Source organism: Capsicum annuum, chromosome 7 (assembly GCF_002878395.1).
Source record: "Capsicum annuum cultivar UCD-10X-F1 chromosome 7, UCD10Xv1.1, whole genome shotgun sequence".
Taxonomy (NCBI): domain Eukaryota; kingdom Viridiplantae; phylum Streptophyta; class Magnoliopsida; order Solanales; family Solanaceae; genus Capsicum; species Capsicum annuum.
The window spans coordinates 91,627,909-91,650,335 of NC_061117.1; the positions used below are offsets into that span (position 1 = coordinate 91,627,909).

General features: G+C 36.9%; 1 long non-coding RNA gene across 1 annotated transcript; it reads right to left on the minus strand.

Annotated features, from left to right (window-relative positions):
- Positions 1 to 299: 299 nt before the first annotated feature.
- On the minus strand, positions 300 to 22,175 carry LOC124885593. Its single transcript, XR_007042829.1, has 3 exons — positions 21,643 to 22,175; positions 6,354 to 6,428; positions 300 to 838 (listed from the first exon to the last, which is right to left on the minus strand). It is a non-coding gene; the product is annotated as an uncharacterized LOC124885593 (long non-coding RNA).
- Between the last annotated feature and the right edge of the window lie 252 nt (positions 22,176 to 22,427).

Genomic DNA, 22,427 nt, shown 5'->3' on the forward strand with positions numbered 1-22,427 from the left:
TAGTTGGAGTTAGTTGGGGACATGTCCCATCAATTCCTTATTTAGATTCTTCATACAATAGAGGCTTTCAGACTAGATGCAGACTAGATATAGTCTATCATGTTCAGACTTTGGTATCTTTAATTTTGTTTGGGGTATTTTATTACCCCACACAGATGTTACGTTATTCAATTATGTTCATAATCAAACCTTATGGCCTTTCAGTGCATGTTTCCACATTATTATGTTATCTTATGCAGTATATAGGTACAGATATCAGTCATAGGTTTGCTTGTGGTCCTTTGGGGTCATGAGCACTGTGTAGCATTCCAGTTCAGCAAATCGGGTCGTTACAGGAATCCTTTAGAAAACCCTAAACTATGCTTTAAATAGTTCACCCTAATTATGGAAATAAAATCACAGAGTTCAGCAATTTCTCGGATTAGATGACAACATTCGTGAGACCTTATCAGGAGTCTGACGACTTATCATAAATGTCGTCAGCTCCTTCTTCAGTTTTAGCACTTCCTGCTTAAGGCTGACGATGAAACCTAAGGACTTATCAGCTCTTTGATGACTTATCATAGATATCATTAATTATTCACTTCAGCTCTCATGTTCTACCTTAGGCTAACAACAAACCTGATGTCTTATCACACTTATGACGGCCTATCACCAAATATTGTCACAACTTTCAACTGGGGTCCATTCTCTGTTTAAGGTTGATGGCAACTCTAATAGCTTATCACAAGGTTGATGACTTATCAGGAATGTCTTCAGCCACACTTCTTTTCTATTTGCTTTAGATTTTAACTCTTTTGCTTTCGTCCTTGTTGGTTCTCTTGCATCTTGGCTTCCACTGCAAAATCAAAGATAAAACAATCAAAAATGACAAAATTTGCTTAAGACCTTGCAATTATTCTCATTTAAAAGCCTCAAATATGTTAGCATCTGCTCACACATTAGCAAAGTGGTGTCCTATGCTTTTAGGAAATAAAAATTCTTGAGAAGGACCACCCTACCCATGACTTAGAGTTATTATTCGTGGTCTTTGCATTGAAAATTTGTTGGCATATCTTTATGATGTTCCTGTCGACATCTTTTTCAATCATAAGAGCCTCCAATATGTATTTACTCAAAAGAATTTAAATCTCCAGCAAAGAAGGTGGCTTGAGCTATTGAAAAACTATGATATGAGTCTTTATTACCATCCCAATAAGGTAAATATAGTTGTCGTTGCCCTTAGCCATGTGTCCATGGGAAGTTTGTCCCATATAGATCTGGATAAGTGGGAATTGGTGTGAGATGTCACCGTTTGGCTAATCTTAGAGTTCGACTTAAGGACTCTAAGGATGGTGGTGCATTTGTGAAGCCGGTATCTCAATCGTCTCTTGTTGTTGAGATAAAGGAGAATCAATTCTTGGATCCCAACTTGATGAAGATCTAGAGTAATATGGGTCAACATAATGTCACGGACTTTGTGATTGGTGGTGATGGTATCTTGAGGTACCAAGGTAGGCTATGTATTCCTGACATCAATGGATTGAGAGAAAGAGTCATGGACGAGGCTCATTCATCTCGGTTCCACCAAGATGTATCATGACCTTAAAGAGTTCTATTGGTAGAATGATATGAAGCATGATGTTGCTAGCCATGTGGCTAACTATATGGTGTGCCAACAAGTAAAGGTGGAGCACTTGAGGCCCGGTGGCCAATACCAAGAGATTGTGTTGCCTGAGTGGAAGTGGGAGGTAATTAATATGGATTTTGTTACCGAACTTTCTAGATCTCGAAATCAATGTAATTCCATTTGGTTCATTATTGATAGAATGATCAAGTCCTCTTATTTCTTTCCCGTGAGACAAATTATTCCACAGATGATTATGCTAAGTTATATCTTGTTGAGATCGTGAGGATGTACGATACTCCAGTGTCTATTACCTTGGATCGTGGTCCTTCATTTTTATCCCACTATTAAAAGTCATTGCAAAGAGGTTTGGGAACTAATATGTAACTTAGTATCGCGTTCCACCTGCAAATGGATGGGAAAGAGAAGAGAACTATTTAAACATTGGAGGATATGTTGTGGGCTTGTGTGATTAATTATGGTGGTAGTTGGTATGACCACTTGCCTTTGATTGAGTTCGCCTATTATAGTAGTTACCACTCTAGAATTTGCATAACACCTTTTGAAGCATTGTATGGTAGGAGATGTCGATCTCCTATTGGGTGGTACAAAGTTGGCGAGGGTAAGTTGCTTAGGCCCGACTTAGTTCACTAAGGCTTAGAGAAGGTGAAGGTGATTTGTGATAGATCAACGATCGCTCAAAGTCACCAAAAGTCCTATACGGATGTGCGGCGTTGGGACTTAGAGTTTTGTGTTGATGATTGGGTATTCTTAAAAGTGTCGCCCATGAAGGGAGTGATGTAGTTCAGTAAGAAAGGGAAGCTTAGTCCCCCATATGTTAGTCCCTATTTGATTGTAAAAAGGGTTTAAAATATTGCTTATGAGTTAGAATTGCCTTATAGTATAAACTCCAATCACCCGATTTTCCATGTCTTTATTTTACTAAAATGTATGGGTGATCCTTCCTTGGTTGTCCCCTCGGATATTGGTATCTCGGACTCCTTATCCTATGAAGAAGTCCCAATGAGGATATTAAATTGGCTAGTTTTCCAATTGCAAATAAAAGAAGTGTCTTCAGTGAAGATTCTATTGAGAAACCAAAAGTACAAGGAAGCTACTTGGGAGGCGGAAGAGGACATGAAGTCCAAGTACCCGCATTTATTTGCTATTCCAGAAGCTTGTGATGGAGGTATATGATAGATCTCCTTGCTTTATTTATATCTTTGATAGATGATGGGTTGAATTCCCCAATGTTTGAAATTAAGTTATGCCTTGGGTTAAAGTCGCCAAGTTTGAATTGGTTATGTCTTGTTAGACCATGATTTCAAGTCCCCAATGCTTTGAAACTATGTGTGTCTTGTTGTAATGGTTTTAAGTCCCTAGTACCTTGAGTTGATTCATGTCATTGATAAGTGGTGGGTTGAAGTCCCTAACTCTTTGAGCTTCTTTAAATCTTTAAAAGTCGATGGGTTGAAGTCCCTAAGTTGTGAAATGAGTAAGTGCTTGATAAGTAGTAGGTTTGAGTTCCAAGACCAATGAAATAAAATAGTTGATTGATGATGATCATGATATGTGTTATGTTGCATTCTTGTTGTGTGCTTGTTTCTAACTTATGTAAAGGTTAAGTTGATATATGTTGATGTATTAACTTGTGTTTATACTTGCCTTACCCTTCATTCGTGGACGAATGCAAGTGGCAGAGAATCGAAATACCTAGACTTTGAACTTTTAGAAAACATTAACTTTTTGGTGTCTCTAAGTTGGGTATGACTAGAGACTTTAGTCGTACCCTTGGTCACAACTCGTACCCACTTTTCCCTTCCCTTCTGTACCTTGATCAGTCCATGAGGGTAACATACTATTTTTTATACGACATGACCATCTCTCACTCGTAACCAATGGATACGAGTCATATACTACTCAACCATATGGAGCATGGACCTAACTTAAGTGGACTATTATATTACCAGTGGTTTATATGAGTTAGGGATTGAGTCGTACCCTTTGGATATGACTCAGGGGTGACCACTTATACCCAAAATAGTGTGGTTGACCTAGGAGAAGCCTAGGGTATGAGTTAGGGTACCAATTATACCCTAAGGATAGATTGCTATAGGAACCGTAAGGGGAGTCATACCGCTGTATGAATTAACTTTTCAATTTTTAACTAAGGACCTTTTGGTATTTTTCTTTCCTAAAACCCTAAACCCTCTCACTATATAAGGCATTGTATCCTCCTAAGTCTTTATTTAAAAGACTCAAACACTTCTAAACACTACAAAAGCTTCTTAGAGCAAGATTGGAGGCTAAGGTCTGGAGGTGTTCATCTAGTGTCAAGGAAGAGTCAAGATTGTTGGTTTGTCATCTTGTTTAGGGCATGTATCTCTTCCCCTCTTTAAATATCTCTAAAACCATGTATTTCACACTTGGATTAGTAAGTGTACATAGTGGTTTTGAAATAAAATAAAAAGGGTTTTGTACCTAATGATGTATGCTGTTAAATATTATTTAGACTTATGTTTATATTTGATATTAATGATGAATTACATGTGTAGGTTATTGTTGTATGTGGATTAACATGAGGGTCTTGAGTAATCCTAATCTTGATAATATATATACCATGGAAATGGCCTTTTTGAAGGTATGCACCCAAAGTATTTGTGAAAATGTCTAAGTGAGTTGTCTAGTCATATGTTAATGATGTATTGAACTAGGGAAATGGCCCAATGAACATGGATAATTATAAATGATGTGTTAAAGAAATTATGAACTATGTGTGATTAAATTTATAACCTTGGTTATTGGCTAATGAAAAGGTAAAGTCCGTAAATATAAAGATGAACTTAAATTATGGGTGAACCCAAGTATGGTGAGAATGTGGCATAGAATTATTGTAAGGGTCTTGATAACCATAACTTGCTTTGTATTTTTAATTAAGTGAAAGAATTGGCCTATTGAGATGGTTGACCAATGAAGTCTCCCATAAGGACCATGTGGTCATGTATAGTGTTGAATTGGCTAAAGTGGTTATAGTCCTTTAATGTTGTATTGAATGTATGTTGATGCATGGGCAAAGGGTTAAATTACCAAATGTCAACTAATGATAGATGTGATGGCTTGAGGTTGAAGTCCATTTCCTTATGAATGGCTTGAGGTTGAGGTCCCTTGCCCTATGATATTTCTCGAGGTTAAAGTCCCTTACTTATAGAGATATCTTGAGGTTAGAGAACCTCACTAAATGGAACAGCTTGAGGTTAGAATCAAAGTGTAGAATGATATTAGAGTCCTTTTCCTAATGTGTGAGCATGAGGTTGAAGTCCCATGTCCAATCAAATGTGTGGACATGTGGTTGAAGTACTATGTCCAATTGGATATGTGTATGGCTAGAGCCACTTCTTTGAGTGATTGCGTATACAGTTAAAGTCCTGGGTAATGAATGAGTAAGCATGGTTTAAGTCCCTTGTCTAAGTGCATTTGAATGTGGTTAAAGTCATATGCATTACATGAATTGTTTAACCTATAAGTGGAAGGGTCGGAGTCCCCCACTTTATGTCTAATGAATGAATGTTTGAGTATGATGATGAGCCTTGATATCTTAATTAGCGTGTGATACATATATGTATGTATGTATTAGTGTGTGAATGAGATGAAATATGATATATTGACTTGATGTTGATTGATGATGATATTTTATCACTTATCCTTGAGTTACATCTTAGTGTTCCAACCGCGAACCGTCTCCGAATGCTATGTCCCTACACGACATTGGGGAGCATCTTCTTCTTTTTCTGCCTAGTGATTAGTAATTTGAAGTGGTTCGTGCATTTACTTGAAGTGGTGATCTTCCTTACTTCGAAATACATGCACCTCTTAGTCTCTTATCTTTAGACTTGGTTTGGCTATTGTCGGGGGCTTTTCCCGACATATACATTTGTTGACTTTGTTTTTATATAGAGGTATTGTGAGATACTGTTAACTTGGGTGTGAGTTAGGTATTTTGAATCTAATATTTACTTATGATATTATTCCCGTAGTATTACCTTATGAATTGGAGTTCCTTCGACTCCTATTATATGATGAGAGGTTGGGTTGGGTTATTGGGATGGCCTTCGGTTCAGGTGATCTTGGGGTGCCCATAAAACATGGCTCGGGGTTTGGGTTATGTCAAAAAAGTTGGAATAAGTCCATTTTTAGAAAATAGAAGTAAAATAAAGGATTTGATTGGAATCATGTCACTAAGTAAATGCAAATGCACTTAAAAGTATGCGTACCATCAACAGTATCCAAATAATACAATCATAAGTGCCTGTAAAACACAACCACATCCTCACAAGGGATAAAATAATAACCTGGTGCTCAATAGGTATCGTAACCATGGCCTCAGGCCCAATAACATATATAACTAGCATGACAATAGCACCATAACCAAGAAAATATGATCTAAGTGTATAAAATCACTATACATATCTAACTGGGTAAATGCCACCCAAATCACTAAGTTATATGGTATATCCTATTTTAAAAGATCTGTAATGTTAATAAATACCTAAACAAGTCCATAAATAAGGATAATAGGATTGTAAGGTTGTATCAAGTATTTTCAACTAAGGTTCGGGTCACATTTCTATTCCAAATTTTCAAAATAGGTCAAGTCAGGTATACTATCCTAAACATATCCTATAATCCTTACCTATCATTCAATCTATACATAATAACATCTCATAGAAAAAAGTAGACTGAATCCTACCTCAATGTTGAATCGTACTCCCAAACCTTCCATGAACCGCTCGTCTTTGCTCCATGATCCCAAAATAATATCTCACTATTAAAATAATAATATAAATGTCAATAGGATTAAAATGATACACATATTTCTATTGAAACTCTGGACCCAAAATTAGGTAAAAATAGGCCTGTAAGGCCCACTAACGTAATCTCAAAATTGAATCCATCACAAAGTCCCCCAAAGGAAAAGAAATGTATGCTCAAAATTTGAGAACAAATAGGATATAAATCGAGGCTCCAATTTGTCCCGAAAGATAAGTAAAAAATGGGAAAACAAGATTTAAATAGAGGATTTAGGCTAAAAACTTACGATAAAATTAGTAGGAAATGGTCATGAACACCCCGTATTTTCCTAGATAATCTAAGTGTCAATACATGAGTATTTGTATATAAAATTTTTGAAACACACATTATTTTTCAGTTTAGAGCTTGCCATTGCATAGGAAATTCAATTAGCTTTCCAACGATACAAAATTTGTCAAAATCTGATAATCGAGTAAGAAGTTATGATGATTTTAAGTTTCAGTAGTTAGACCGCATTGCGGAGAAATCTCAAATGACAATTGTCAATTTCCAGTATGACTCCGTGATCATAGTACGTCGCTAAGCAGGCTAATTTTCTGTTTGGTAATTTCCAGTGGGCCTCCACGATGTTAGAGCATCGCAGAGGTGACCAAATTGGAATTCCAAAGGCTTACCGCGATAGATCCACATCGTGCTGTTCGTCCAGGTCCCAATTGTCCATTTTCAGTGGCTTGGAGCGATAGTGGTGCATCGCGCCAAGGCCAAAATCTGGATGGTCAGTTTTCAGCTTACATTTTAAATCTGTTAAAGTGTATTTTGGGTCTTTTTCCTAAGCCCTAAACTTTTCCTAAAACATGAAATTTAGCCCCAATTAACCTAAAGAATCATTCATTATTCAACTTCCTCTTAAAGTAAAGATCCTCTTTTACAAGAACAAGAAACCCTAGCTCTCAAATTCAAGACCAATCCTCTGGAACTCACCCAGAACTTCAAGAAATTCATTATCCAAGGTATGTTAGATGTTCATCCATGGATTCCTTTCATCCATGGAGCCCAAGTAATTCATTTTAATCACCAAGTTATAATCTTTTCAAGTTATTATGTTTTAAATTATGATTTCATCCATGAATCTCCATGCACTATTGATTTTATACAATGTTACCATAAAATTATCATTACTATTCAACTCTCCATGTTTTAATATTATTATTTATTGAAATAAACCATGATTTAGTACTATTATGTTGAATTCATGCTCTTTTTATAAGTTTCATGATATTCCTATGATTTTTTTAAACACTGAAATACAAGTGTTTGATAAAATGCCTACAAGAGTGATTGATTTAAATAAAAGCCTTCATGTTTTATCCTTCAAGATTTAGTGTCATTTTACTATTATTGTCTTGAGTCCTGGGGGTATTGAATACCCAAAATCAATAGATGTTTACTTAGTCTAGTCTCAATACATTACAGAATAGTCCTCAGAACATACTATAAGCATTATCAGAATAGTCAGATATCAGTCAGTTAAACTAAGAACAATCTAGTATTTCAGTGTCTTTCAGTTGGGAGTAGGATTTAGCACCGAGCGAGTGTAAGGATGGTGGTTTCCCCGTCAGATAGGCAGAGTCGTTAGTAGCAGTCCCTATACTCCAGAACTATGTAGCCAGCGTAGAATATGAGAAGTCACCTATCAGATTAGGCTTGACTATCACGCAGGGTCACCCGCCAGTTCAGGCTTGACACCCTTAGTCCTTTGGACATTATATCAGTTTAGTGCATCCACACAGTCATCGTTAGTACCCATGGCACGGTATTAACACCCTTTCAACTAGAGTTGAAGGTTGGACCCGGATTAGCTCAAATTAAGGAATATCGGTTAGGTGATACCTCCTACAGTCTAAGATGCAGTCTTAGTTACAGTCCCAGTTCAGTTATACAGTCTTAGAGTTGTTTGACCAAAGCATATAGATATCAATATTTTGTCAGTATTTTAGTTTATAGATTTTACTCAGTCCATGTTATATGCTTGGTCATACATCCCCAGTGTCTACAGATGTTCACATATCTTCAGTATTTATAAACTGTTATGCATACTTGGTATTTACATATTCTCCATATTTTCCGTATCTATAGATTCTATGTTCTCTACTCAGTACTCCATGTTTTACATGTATATTCATTTAATTATTAGTTTTGTTCATAAAACTATGCATATCAGCTTACCTCATTTAGTATACCAGTACATTCAAAGTATTGATTGCATATCTTTCATTTGCGCTATGATGTATTATATCATAGGTGCTGAAGCTCAGTTCCCGAACCACGCTTAGCCTTTACTTCTCAGGTTATCAGTAGTACAGTAATAGTGGTGAGTCCTCATCATTCGAGGACAAATTATTTTACTTTATATCTCTATTTTAGTAGTTAGCAGAGTTAGTTGGGGACTTGTCCCATCAACTCATATTCAGTCAGTCAGTTTTAGAGGCTTTTTAGACATTAGAGTCAATAATACCAATGGGAAGAACCAATATTATAAAGAGTCCCTAATCATGAAATGAGTCCTTCTGAAGTATGTAAGTTCACTACTTCAATATGACTCACGAGCTATCCCACGATCACCTTGGTACTGTGTAAAAAAAGTAGAATTATTTCCTATATCTGCATTACGTGGGGATATATCATCCAGAGATGGTTAGTGGGATAAGCACTAGCATGTAACTCAGGGATAATATAATTTCATGTTCAACAGTTTACAAATTATCCAAAAACCAATACACATAATCATATGTATATACATATATATAAATATAATATGCCAGGATAGGAAACAAGGCTTATCATGAACTTTTAAAACCATAACCTAGATTGCGTAGCTTGACCATCCTAAACTGGTATCCACGGTCTATATGGGTTCAGCTCCCCTTGCTGAAAGGGCCCTATGCATGTTAGCCGCATGAATCAAAGAAAACTCGAGAAATTTAAAGCCATCAAGGCAGCTAGCAGTCCCAAAATAGATCATGGTCATCAAGATCATATCGGCAAATGTGAGTTTCCAGTATTAGCCCCCCGGGACATCCACCTTCACGACCTTGCTACACAACCTCCTTTAAGCCCATATTAAAACCTTTAGCACATAATTTAACCAATTTTTTAAGGACTCAACCTTTAAGGCATCAATAAGTGGTATCAAACCGACTATAGCTTGCAAGTAATGTCATTATCCAATCCTTTAGGATACCTCGTACTCCAAACTTCATTATTAAAAAATTCTACTTGGAGGATTCCATTATACCCCACAAAGTTTTCAAATCCATACTAAACCATTTTACCATTTATACAATGAATTAGTTTCAAAGAAAATAGCCAAACCAAACGATAATTTATATTCCAAAAACAATTATGCAAGTGGGTCAAGGTCATTATCAATTTTCATACAAAAACCAATTATTTGGGGAATCCATTGTACCCCTAAATTCATTCACTATTTCCATGCACCCCAATGAGTGTACAAACCAACAATTCATGCATAATAAATTAATAAAAATCATGGAAAAACATTCAAACAATTTATATCTAAAACCCTCAACCAATAGTTCAAAACTAAACATCAAAATAATGAACAATAAACCAATTTTCATGCCATTAATAAAATAGAAGTAAGGAAAAGAGGTACATTCCTTACGCACACAAAATTTGAGAGCAATTAGGAACTTAGAACCTAGAATACGAACGTATGATGAAGCCCTTATTTTTTGTTGGGGTTTTGAGTTTGATGGTGGAATAATTGTCTTTTTATCGTGAAAACTGATTAAAATAGGTTCATATAGTTTTTAAATGTCTTTCGTGTGTGAAAAGACCCAAATACCCCTCACCCCAAGTAAACAAAACCAAAATCTGCCCAAATTTAAAGCATCAACATGGCACAGAGCTTATCCTCCATGACACGCTGAAAGCACAGACCCTCACTAGTTTCTCACGAAAATGCTCATAACTTTTCGCTTGGATATCAAATTAAGGCGAAATCGGATGCATTGGAAAGAGGACTCAATTATATTTAATTTGTTGTGTCTTGAGCCGCAAAATTCAATATATTTTAGAAGTCATAAATGTTCAAAATTGATCCTTGCAGAATCAAATTCCAAAATTTGATCAAATCACTAGTTCTTAACTCTACTTTACTCTAAGTGCTTACACTTATATTTATATTGAAATAATTGGACTCAAGTTTATACACGTAGGAATAACGATTCAAATTCTAGGTTGAAAATTTTGGGTGTTACAGCTACCCTTAGACTACATCCTTAGTCATCTTGTGAGCCCGAAAAGAGGAACAAGAGGATAGTGCGTGGAGATAAATAGCATAGGATTGTAATCTTCTACAAAATGAAGCTATAATTTGCATTTAAGATAGGAATATACCTAAGTGACCTTACGGGATGAAATATAAATACATTTAACTTAGTTGTCACATCCCCACTCAACAATGTAGTTGTGCGGCTAAGCTAGATAGGTGATTAGAGGCTCGAAAGACCATAGTCATAATATCAACCCTGTGAATCAACAACCAAGATAAGTAACCTAACCAACGAAGTTCAATAGCATAGTATGATTATTTGCAGAGCCTTAACCCTGGTTTTCTCCCCATTTATTGTCCAAGAACTTTAAGTTACCACATTGATTAGTTTAATGTTACTTATAACTTTTAAATTCTTGTGACTACATTTGCACTGAATTGATCATAATAGTGAACTAGATTTAGATAGTTGTAACACAAGTCTTTGAGGGATCGATACTTGGCTTGTAAAAGGAAACTATATTACTTGGTGAGACCATGTACACTTGTGTGTGTGCTTGGACGCAATAAATTTTTGGCACCATTGTGGGGGACTTATAAATAGGCAACTATCTTATTTTTAGGTTAGCTATATTAAGTTGTACAGAGTTTAGTATTTTTTTCTTTTAAGTTTTTTTTTACTTTATTTTCACACTTATTGATATGTCAGCCTTGGATAGATGGTGGTCGAATGATGATTATTTTTGTTGTTTTTGTGGATGACCTTACCAGGAGAGTATTTGTCCAAATTTTTTGGGAAGCGAATGGTTGGGACTTTCACTAGATGAGGTTGATAATAGCCTATACATAGAGCATACACAAGAATTTCAGCCATTCAACTGTCATCTTTATCTTGAGAGTGATATTGGAAAGATGAATAAGAGTAAGTATGTTGTGGATGGTGAAAATTTTAAAGTGGGATTGGTTGGGTCTCATTCAAATCACTTCTCTATATTATGTTTAGATAATGACACGTCTTTAGAGTCATCTAAAATAGTGAATGAGTGTGAAGATAATGAACAAGAATCCTATATTCTTAAATTTGCACCAGACAAGCAACACAAAAATATGCCTCACTTCAGGACCGAGTGCTTTACCATGTATCATTCTTTACTTGGTTCTTTCATTTTTGTACCACCATCCTATGAGCAAAGCATATAGATGTATGCGAGGTTGGGGTGAAATTCATATTCTTAAGGTGGAGGAAAAAGTTGATATAGGTCATGCCGCGATACTAAATCATATGCTGCTTGGGAGACAACCCAAGTTAAGGTAGGTATTTATTTTTTCAATATTTTAGTTTTTACTTCATGTAGTTTTTATTTTGTCGAGTCACAGGTTGATGGGAAGTCTGAGTACTGAAAATCTAAGCTAAAGAGCATGGCGAAGACTAACTATAAGGTCCCCGAACCCTCGTGATGTATGAAGATGCTACTAGTTAGGCCTAAAGGCCTCAAAGAGTATTTATATCTCTACTTTTAAGTATACTTTAGGGACAAAGTAAATTTTTAAGTGTGGGTTGGGAAAATTCTCATTATTTCGGGTGATGTGATGTTATAAGGTCTTGAGTTCAAGTTGTTTTTCTAGTTTTTGGGTAAATTTTAAAAAATTACAAAAAGATTTTCTATTTTTAGCTTTACTTATTTGGGTCAGTCTAGTAGGTGCACACTTCACCCACCCCGTGATTGTTCTTTTCGTTTCTTTTCCATGGGTCGCCTCTTGAACCCAATAACTTTTATCTTTTTTTAGGAGTAAATTTGAATTTTTTTATTTCAGATAAGTGAGATGTTCTTGTTGGTGCTATGTGTGATTGCATGATGCAAGCCATTTTGTATATAAGAGCATGTTGATTGTGTGAATTATTACTTTTGAGACGCCTAGGCTATAGTTTATGATTCTTGAATGTTGTTGTCTTAATGTTGAATTCATACTATTATTTGGTTTAGAGTCTATGTGATCCTAGTTGAGTTGGGCATGTGTCATGTGTGAGGTTTTTGTATATTCTTTGTTGCATGAGATGTCTAAAACTTACCTGGTATGTGTGCAAAGATAAATAAAAAGTGTGGGTGTAGGATATGATATAGGCATTTCTTTGATAGCCATGTTTTATACCCCTTTTGACCTACCATTGTGCATAATCCTAGTTATCCCCATTGAGCCTTTAGCTTGTTTTCTTTGGCAGCCTCATATGCAGCCTGTATCCCTTTCTTTGATTGACCATAATTTTATCCAAAGCTCCTAAGGAAAAAAAATAGAAAGGAGAAAAGTTAAACTGAAGCCCCAAAGAATAGCTATTGGTGTTGACAATTAATATGTGTTGTGGTTGGGAGTTGTGTAATGGAAAGGATAAAGATTGTTCAAATTAAATAATGTGTGCATGGATAATACTCCCACCCCATTATTGGTGAATTAGCTAAATAAGATGGGGCGAGCCAAAGATATGTGTGAAGGTAGATAAGATGGAAGTATGGTTGTTAGAGGTGATTGAATGAAAAGTGTGATGTGTTAAAGCACTTAGGAAAGATAGTCACTATTACTGACCAGAAGTTTCTACCCATCCCTTAGCTTACATTACAAGCCATAAAGACCTATTTGATTTTGATCCTTAATATTCGGATATTAGTGGAGTACTACACTAAGGGCAAGCCTATGGTTTATCTTGTGTAACTTGTGAATTCGTTCTGAGAGTGAGCGTAATTTGATTCTTATACCCATTTGTGATAAACTGCATCTATGTGAGTGAGCATGGGTAACTCTCTTGTGGTGAGGGCACATATTTGATGATAGTTGGGTGATTTGCATGATCTCTTTTATTGGGCAACATTTATGAGTTTTCCACCTTGGTGAGTCAATTTTTGAGGCTAGGATATTTTGGAATAGTATTCTTGAGCTTTCAATTGTGTATAACATGCATAGAGTAAAAACTTGCATTTTAGGTAGTCATTGCAGTGCTAGCTTGAGTGTCTTGCTTATTTTAGAAGTTCAAATTCCCCTCTGATTATTATTCTTAGAGTAAATTCCCCTCTGATTATTATTCTTAGAGTAAGAATTTGTTCGATGACGAACAAGGCTTTAAGTGTGGGGTGATGATCTGAGGTGGATTATGCACCTCAGTGTTGTTATCTGGGCTTATTTAGCCTTATTTTGAGGACTTTTTATGTGCTTAATGTGTTGTTAATCATAGAATTGAGCATCTAAGTGTTAAAAAACTTTATTATAATTTTTAAGGTGTGTTTCAAACATGTTTGAAATCAATTTGGTCATTTAGAATTTAGACGAGAAAACTAGTGTTACTAGCTTGAGCTATGTGTTGTTCCAGTTGATCTCGATGGATTATAGTGTGTGTAATAAGTTCCTAAGGACATGTTTGTGTAATTATTCATGGAATAACTTTATTATAGTGTTTAAGGTTCAATTTAAGCAAGCCAAGAGACAAAACACTAAGTTAAAGATCAAAAGGACAAAACTAGTTCTTAGCTTAAGTTACTAGTTCACCGTCTTGGATTTTATGTTGTTTTGAGCTTTTTACCACGCGGTATTCTATGCTATAGGATTATTTTTTAGTTTATAATGATGATACTTGACACACAAGCTGTAAATCAAGTGTAAACAATACCACACAGATTGGAATGAATGGTCAAACACATAGGACAAGATTTGACCAAAAACGAACGTTTTCGAGTCATGGCGTGCCACGGACCATAGCCACCGTGTTAGGGTCCATTCCACTACCTTGGAGGCATACTAAATGACCAATTATAGTGTGAAACCACGATAATGGTATGTTAGGACCCTAGGAACTGCGAAAAAGTTCATGGTACGTTGGTGTGTCAAAATCGACAGCTTTGGTCTTACTATAAAAAGGACCCTTAAACATTATGTTTCACACCTTAGACGACCTTGAAACTTTGAGTGATGCTGGAGAACACTTAAATTATGGTTTATATTCCATTAATTTGTTTTGTTTGTGGATTTTAACATGTATTCAATCATTGCAATTACAGTTATGTCCATGAGCAGCTAAACACCTTTTTCCAGGGTTAAGACCAAGAACATGATTACTCTTGTTATGAATTGACTTAGTTTTGATTGTTTAAAATATTTGGTTGTTTATTTATCATTTTTTATCACTATTTTAAGAATTATCTACTCTTATAATACATCCATAGTCATATTGTGAACCCGGAAGAAGGAACAAGAGGACAGTACGTGGGGGGATAAATAGAATAGGATTGTAATTTTCTACAAAATGAAGTTACAATTTGCATTTAGGATAGGAATATACCTAAGTGCCATATTTTATTCATTTACGGGATGAAATATAAATGCATTAAACTTAGTTTCCACATCCCAATTAACAATGTAGTTGTGAAGCTAAGCTAGATAGGTGATTAGAGGCTCGAAAGACCATAGTCATAATATCCACCCCGTGATAAGTAACATAACCAATGAAGTTTGATAGCATAATATGATTGTTTGCAGAACCTTAAACTTGATTTTCTCCCCATTAATTGTCCAAGAACTTTAATTTACCGCATTCTTTAGTTTACGATTACTTATAACTTTCAAATTCTTGTGGCTACGTTTGCCCTGAATTGATAGCAATAGCGAACCAGATTTGGATAGTTGTCGACACAAGTCTATGAGGGATCGACACTTGGCTTTTAAAAGGCCACTATATTACTTGGTGAGGCCACGTACACTTGCATGTGAGCGTGCAACATTTAATAACAATTATAGGACATAAAACTCCTCAAGCCAGTCTTTGATCTAAATTTGACTAAGTGGAGTTTCAAAGAGCATACGAACAATTAGAAAGATTCCATTGTAAATCAAAACTGTACACCGCTGTGAGGATTCACCTAAGTTTAAACAAAGTATGTAGGATTTCAACAAATAAGTAACCAAATAAATATGTGAAGAGAGGAATAAAATTGAACTCAAGTTTGGCTCTTTCCCTGGGTTGCTGCTACGTGGAAAACTCACGAGTTTCTGAGCCCGTTTCCTTGCTCCATCACAGCTGAACTTTGAGGACTTTGGACATATATTAGCTTCCTTTTTTATGCTTGATAAAGGATTGGTTGAGGCCGCCTCAAAATAGATTAGAAGCAAAGGGAACGGGAGGTCCAATGGAGTCGATTTGAGAGAGTTCATGTATAAGACAAAGTATAAATAACATAAATACCAACACTTTTTGAAGTAATTACTCTCTCCCACTTTTTTAATTACTTTACTCTCTCCTTATTAATATACATAACATAACCAACTATACATAGCATTCTATGTATATGATGGGATTTTTGTAATATATTTAGGGAGTTGAGATTTTTTGTAATATTGAAAATATAAGTTGTGTATTTGTGTAATTTTTAGTAAGAGAAAAGGGAAGAAAGATTAGAATCTTGATTAAAGAGTAAATACAAAAAATCCCCCGATATTGACCAACTTTTTCAAAAAGACACCTAAACTATACTTCCGACCTATTAACCCACGAATCTTACTTAAATCGTTACAAATACACCATTTTTCGTTGAATTCCTGTCACAAGAAAGAGTGAATGCATGCATCAATCAAATGTTGTCACGTGTTAAATACATTTAATTTTATATTCTATTTATATTTTTGAATAAAATTTTCCTTTTTATTTTATTTATCACCCCACCCCCCTCTCCCCCGTCCCACCCCGTCCAACATCTCCCCTCCATCCCTCACCCCCATCCAGCATCTCCACCCCACCCCACCCCGTCCAGCTCCATTAATCCATTAAAGCTCCATTAAAACTCCACCACCTGTTTATATTCTATATATTCATATGAAATTAGATTAGTTGGTATAAACACCTAATATAAGTAAGTTGTTTTTTGGTAATCTATTAATTGATTTGATTAACTTTCTGATTCTTTTGATTTTTTTGTCAAAAGAATAATTTTCTTTGGAGATCCTCCATCTCCATCCAGCAGCTCCATTGATACACAGTCACCATCACCATGAGATTGAAACTCCATTTAATAAAGTTTTATGATTCTTCATAAAAATAGATAAAATACATAAATGATTATTTGAAAAAAAAAAACTTTAATGGAGGAAAAGAGTAGTATATGCCAGTGTTGAAAAAGACAATGGTGTTTTGTGTGGGTGGGTGGGGGCGTTGCGGGGGAGGGGTATGGGATAAAAAGTAAATATTATTTTTTAAAAGAAAATAAATATTAATTTGTTTTTTAAAGATAAAATTATAAATAAAATTATTTACACGTGACAGCTTTTAATTGATAAATAAAGTCAATTTTGAGTCTTTCACGCACAACAAGCTCGTGTATACACGCCAGTGGCAGAGCCACAGCCGACGAAGGGTGATCAGATGAACACCCTTTGTCGAAAAAAAAATTCGAATATATAGGTTAAATATAGATATTTATGGTTATATACATGTTGTTACACACCCTTGACAAGCTTGAGAAGCATAGTCCAGTGGTCAAGAGTGTGCATTTCCACATCAACAATCCGGGTTCGAACCTTAACAGGTGCAACAGTGTTTTATTTTCCTTTTTTTTTAAACAGTTCTTTGCCAAAGGAAAAATATGAACACCCTTAACCAAAATTCTGGCTCCGTCACTGATACACGCAGAGGGTCAAAATAGTGTATTTACAACGATTTAAGTAAGTTTCGTGGGATAATAGGTCGAAAGTATAATTTAGGTTTCTTTCTCTTGATTAAAATCAAACTTAAAATTCAAACACATATTTTAGAAATCAAAATGACAACACAAAAGAGTGTTTTTATAACCTAATCCTTCACCGAGCAAAATCATATTTCAAACGCAACAATTAATGTCTACAACAACAACAACAACAACAACAAACCCAGTGTATTCCCACCTAGTGGGATCTGGGGGGGGTAAGATGTACGCAGTCCATACCTCTACCTCTGATGAAGTAGAAAGGTTGTTTCCGATAGACCCCCGGCTCAAGACACGAGATACCACACAAACACATAGTAAAGCACAGAAGCAGATTACATAACATAAATACGGCACCCATAAGTAATATAAAATAGAGAAAAGCAGAGGAAAGCACACAGATTCGTAATAAAACATGGAACACGGAAGACGGAATCATAACAGGAATAAAACCCCCACCAAGTAATTCCCTACACTAGCGACCCAAACTGGCCCTAATCCTCTACCGAAATTCGCGCCCTCCAGACCTTCCTATCTAGGGTCATGTCCTCGGTGAGTTGTAACTGTTCCATGTCCCGCCTAATCACCTCGCCCCAGTACTTCTTCGGCCTACCCCTACCCCGCCTAAAACCATCCAACGCTAGCCTCTCACACCTACGGACCGGGGCATCCATGCCCCTCCTCTTCACGTGTCCGAACCATCTCAATCGTGCTTCCCGCATCTTGCACTCCACTGAAGTCACACCAACCTTCTCCCAGATGGTCTCATTCCGAACTCTATCCCCTCTAGTCAGTCCACACATCCAGCGCAACATCCGCATTTCTGCCACCTTCATTATTTGGATGTGGGAGTTCTTAACTGGACAACACTCCGCTCCATACAATAAGGCCGGATGGACTACCACCCTGTAGAATTTGCCTTTAAGCTTGGGCGGCACCTTCTTATCACACAGCACCCCCGACGCGAGTTTCCACTTCATCCATCCCGCCCCAATACGGTGCGAGACATCCTCGTCAATCTCACCGTTACTCTGGATCACGAACCCAAGATACTTGAACTTATCCCTCTTACATACCTCCTGTGCTTCCAGCTTCACTACTACCTCATTCTCCCGCCTCATGTCATTAAACTTGCATTCCACATACTCTGTCTTGCTTCTGCTCACCCTGAACCCTTTAGTCTCAAGAGTTTGCCTCCACACCTCTAATTTGTCATTCACACCCCCTCGAGTTTCATCTATTAGAACTACATCGTCTGCAAAAAGCATACACCATGGCACCTCCCCTTGAATGCGCCGCGTCAACACATCCATCACCAACGCAAACAAAAAGGGACTAAGAGTAGATCCCTGATGCAATCCTGTCAGGACAGTGAAATGCTCTGAGTCTCCTCTCGCCGCCCTCACCTGGGTTTTCGCTCCATCATACATATCCTTAATTACTCTGGTATATGCCAGCGGTACTCCACTCACCTCTAAGCATCTCCAAAGCACCTCCCTGGGGACTTTGTCGTATGCCTTCTCCAGATCGATAAACACCATGTGCAGATCCTTCTTCCGCTCCCAATACTGCTCCACCAACCTCCACACCAGGTGGATTGCCTCCGTCGTCGAGCGGCCGGGCATAAATCCGAACTGGTTTTCCAAAATAGACACTATCCGCCTCAGCCTCGCCTCGACCACTCTCTCCCAGATCTTCATAGAGTGACTCAATAACTTAATCCCCCTATAGTTATTGCAACTCTGAATGTCCCCCTTATTCTTATAGAGAGGGACCATGGTACTCCACCTCCACGCCTCGGGCATCTTTGTCGTCCTGAAGATTTCATTAAATAATCCAGTCAACCACCTTACACCAGCCTCTCCAACAAACTTCCAAAACTCCACTGGTATCTCATCCGGCCCCGTCGCCCTACCCCTTCCCATCCTGTGGACAGCCTGTCTAACCTCTTCTACCTTAAAACGTCTACAATAGCTAAAATCCCGACACTCCTCTGAGTGCTCCAGTTCCCCTAACACAATAGCTCTATCCCCTTCGTCATTCAAGAGCCTATGAAAATACGACTGCCATCTCTTCTTAATGTGGCCGTCCTCCACCAACACTCTACCGTCCTCCCCCTTAATACACCTCACCTGATCGAGGTCACGACCCTTCCTCTCCCTAGCCTTAGCGAGTCTAAACAACTTTTTCTCCCCTCCTTTCTCCTGCAACCCTACATACAAGCTCTCAAAAGCGGCCGTCTTAGCTGCCGTGACTGCTGACTTCGCCTCCTTCCTCGCTAGCTTGAACTCTTTCTTGTTTACCCGCTTCTCCTCTTCGTTCTTACTTTCCACCAACTTAGCATACGCCCCTTTCTTGGTCCCCACTTTCTTCTCCACCTCTTCATTCCACCACCAATCCCCCCGACGGTGCCCGGCCCGGCCCCTAGAAACACCCAACACCTCACTTGCATTCTCCCTGATGCACCTTGCCGCCCTGTCCCACATACTATCCACGTCCCCCCTACACTCCCACACCCCCATTCCCGCCAACCTCTCCCCTATCTCCCACGCATTCACTGGCGTCAGGCCGCCCCACTTAATTCTCGGTCTACACTCCTTAGTCCTCCTCTTTCTATTCTTCTTTATACCCAAATCCATAACCAAGAGCCTATGCTGGGTCGAAAGATTTCACTCGGAATGACTTTACAGTCCTTACACAATGCCCTATCCCCTTTCCTAAGCAACAAAAAGTCAATCTGAGTCCTGGCTACCGCGCTTCGAAAGGTGATCAGGTGCTCGTCCTTCTTCGGGAAGCCCGAGTTCACCACCACCAGCCCAAAGGCCCTCGCAAACTCCAGTCATAACTAAAGCTTAAAACTTATCGGTGAATCCCTATGAATAGCAACAAAGAATATCCCACTGATCTGAAGATCTATCCTTAGAAAAAATCAGAAAGAAAATGGAAGAAACAAAGACAAATATATTGTATTGCTTTAACAAACCAAAACCATAGTCTATCAACTTTCTCAAAAATCAGATGGCAATATTGAGACATAATGACATAAGAGGATAACTGGAATAAATTTTACACCTTTATGCAAAGAGGGAATGAAACAAATGGGTTTGGGCTCAAACAATAAGGAAAAATAATCGCAAGTTGCTACAGAAAATCAGTAGGAAAATGAAATGTTAATAGCACCTAAGTGAATTTTCCAAAGGTGACCTTCAAGTCAGGTTATCTGCAAGAAGTGCAACTAGATTGAGCTAAATAGGACTTGAATTCCTCAACCGAAACAAAAGACGTTATTCAACAATACAATCGGGCTCTAAAATATTTCTCTCTACAGCATATCAAATAGCCATCTTTTAATTTAAACTAAGAAACTGCCAACCAGTGAACTAAAAACAGAAGAGTAATCTTTACTATTTAAACTTTAACAATAATGCAACAATTCGATTTTTAATTCAAAGCTAAACCATATTAGAGAACTGCACACATACCAAAGCTTAAACACTCATAGGAATTACACCAACTTATATTGAATTCTAAAACACACAAAAGAGCTTAGACATAGCAAATGAAAATTTTATGCTTAAGACTTATATCTAGAAGGACCACGTGGAAATTGCATTATTGAAATGAAAAACAATTTTTAGAAGGGTAAAAGGGTCGGATCATATCTTAAAACTCAAAAAAGAAGTAAGGAAAATTTAAAACTAATAAATTATCTTATAAAAATATCGACTTTTAGCTACACAAACTGAAAATGAACTTCTCAAGATGTATATAATCCATGATATAAGCTATACTTCATCCCGTGATTCTATCTTTGGAAAGAACGAAGAAGTAATCCCAAAGAATGACTAACTCATCACCTCAATAGCCTCCAGTCGGTATTACAAACCAAAGAAGGATGTGTTGAAGCCAAATAAATAGAGGAACCAAATTTAAATGCTAATTCCAGACATCAGGGACCACGTAAAATTCAAACTAGCTTACGCAAGATGATGCATATGAAAATTGAAACAATAGAACAAAATCAAAATGGGGAAAATAATCTAACTTCAATTGTAGGTTATAGGCAATAAAATGTGTGAGGATCAATAACCTGTTATTTTACATAATTAATAACCCTTAAATACAGAATTCAATAAACAAGCTAATCTAACAAATAAAAACAAATTGAAAGAAAGAAACCAACGTCGAGAAATAAAGGAGAAGAGGGGAATTACCTTTATTGGGGCAATAAACGGGGATGACAAATAGATGACAACTCTACCACTATCCTTGATGCAAGAAAAGCAAAAAATGGAACTTGAGCAAGAATTTTCACAACGCTATGGCTGGGGACTAAAGTCCAAAATTCTATCCGAGTAAAAGGAATTCTATCTCGTTTGGGGTTGAAAAAACTTTGTCTTCTCGAGCGAAATTCCTTCTATTAGGGTTTTTGCCTTTTAACAAAGGAGTAGTGTGGTTTATATGGTGTGAAATCGGATGATGTTTGTGCATTCCACCGATATGGGATAAAGTAGAATTTGCAAATTGCGTTAGAACTGATGTGGGAAAAATTTCAAAAGGAAATAGCTAGGAAACTCCTTGATAGCTGAGATTAATACAGAATTGAGAGAATAAAATCAAAAATTGAAATGGGTGAAAAGTCATTGTTTGAGTTCGTACAATGACGGATTTGGCTAAGATAGCCCTCAAATGATCCTGAATTATTTATTTTGAGCTAGTGTTCACAGGGTTTTGATGGGAAAAATGGGGAAGCGTGAGAAGAATTATAGAGGCCGTTTGGATAAGCTTAAAAAAAAAGGGCTGAAAAGAAAAAATTTAAAAATATTTTTGAAAGTAACTTATTTTAAAAATAAGTAGTTAAGTGTTTGGATAAAAGTGTTGAAAGTGGGAAAAAGTTATTAATGTGTTTGGTAATAATGTTATTAAGCAATTTTTTTGGTTAAAATGACTGAAATACCCTTATAACTGTTAATAATATATAGAGTTGATTATTATTAAT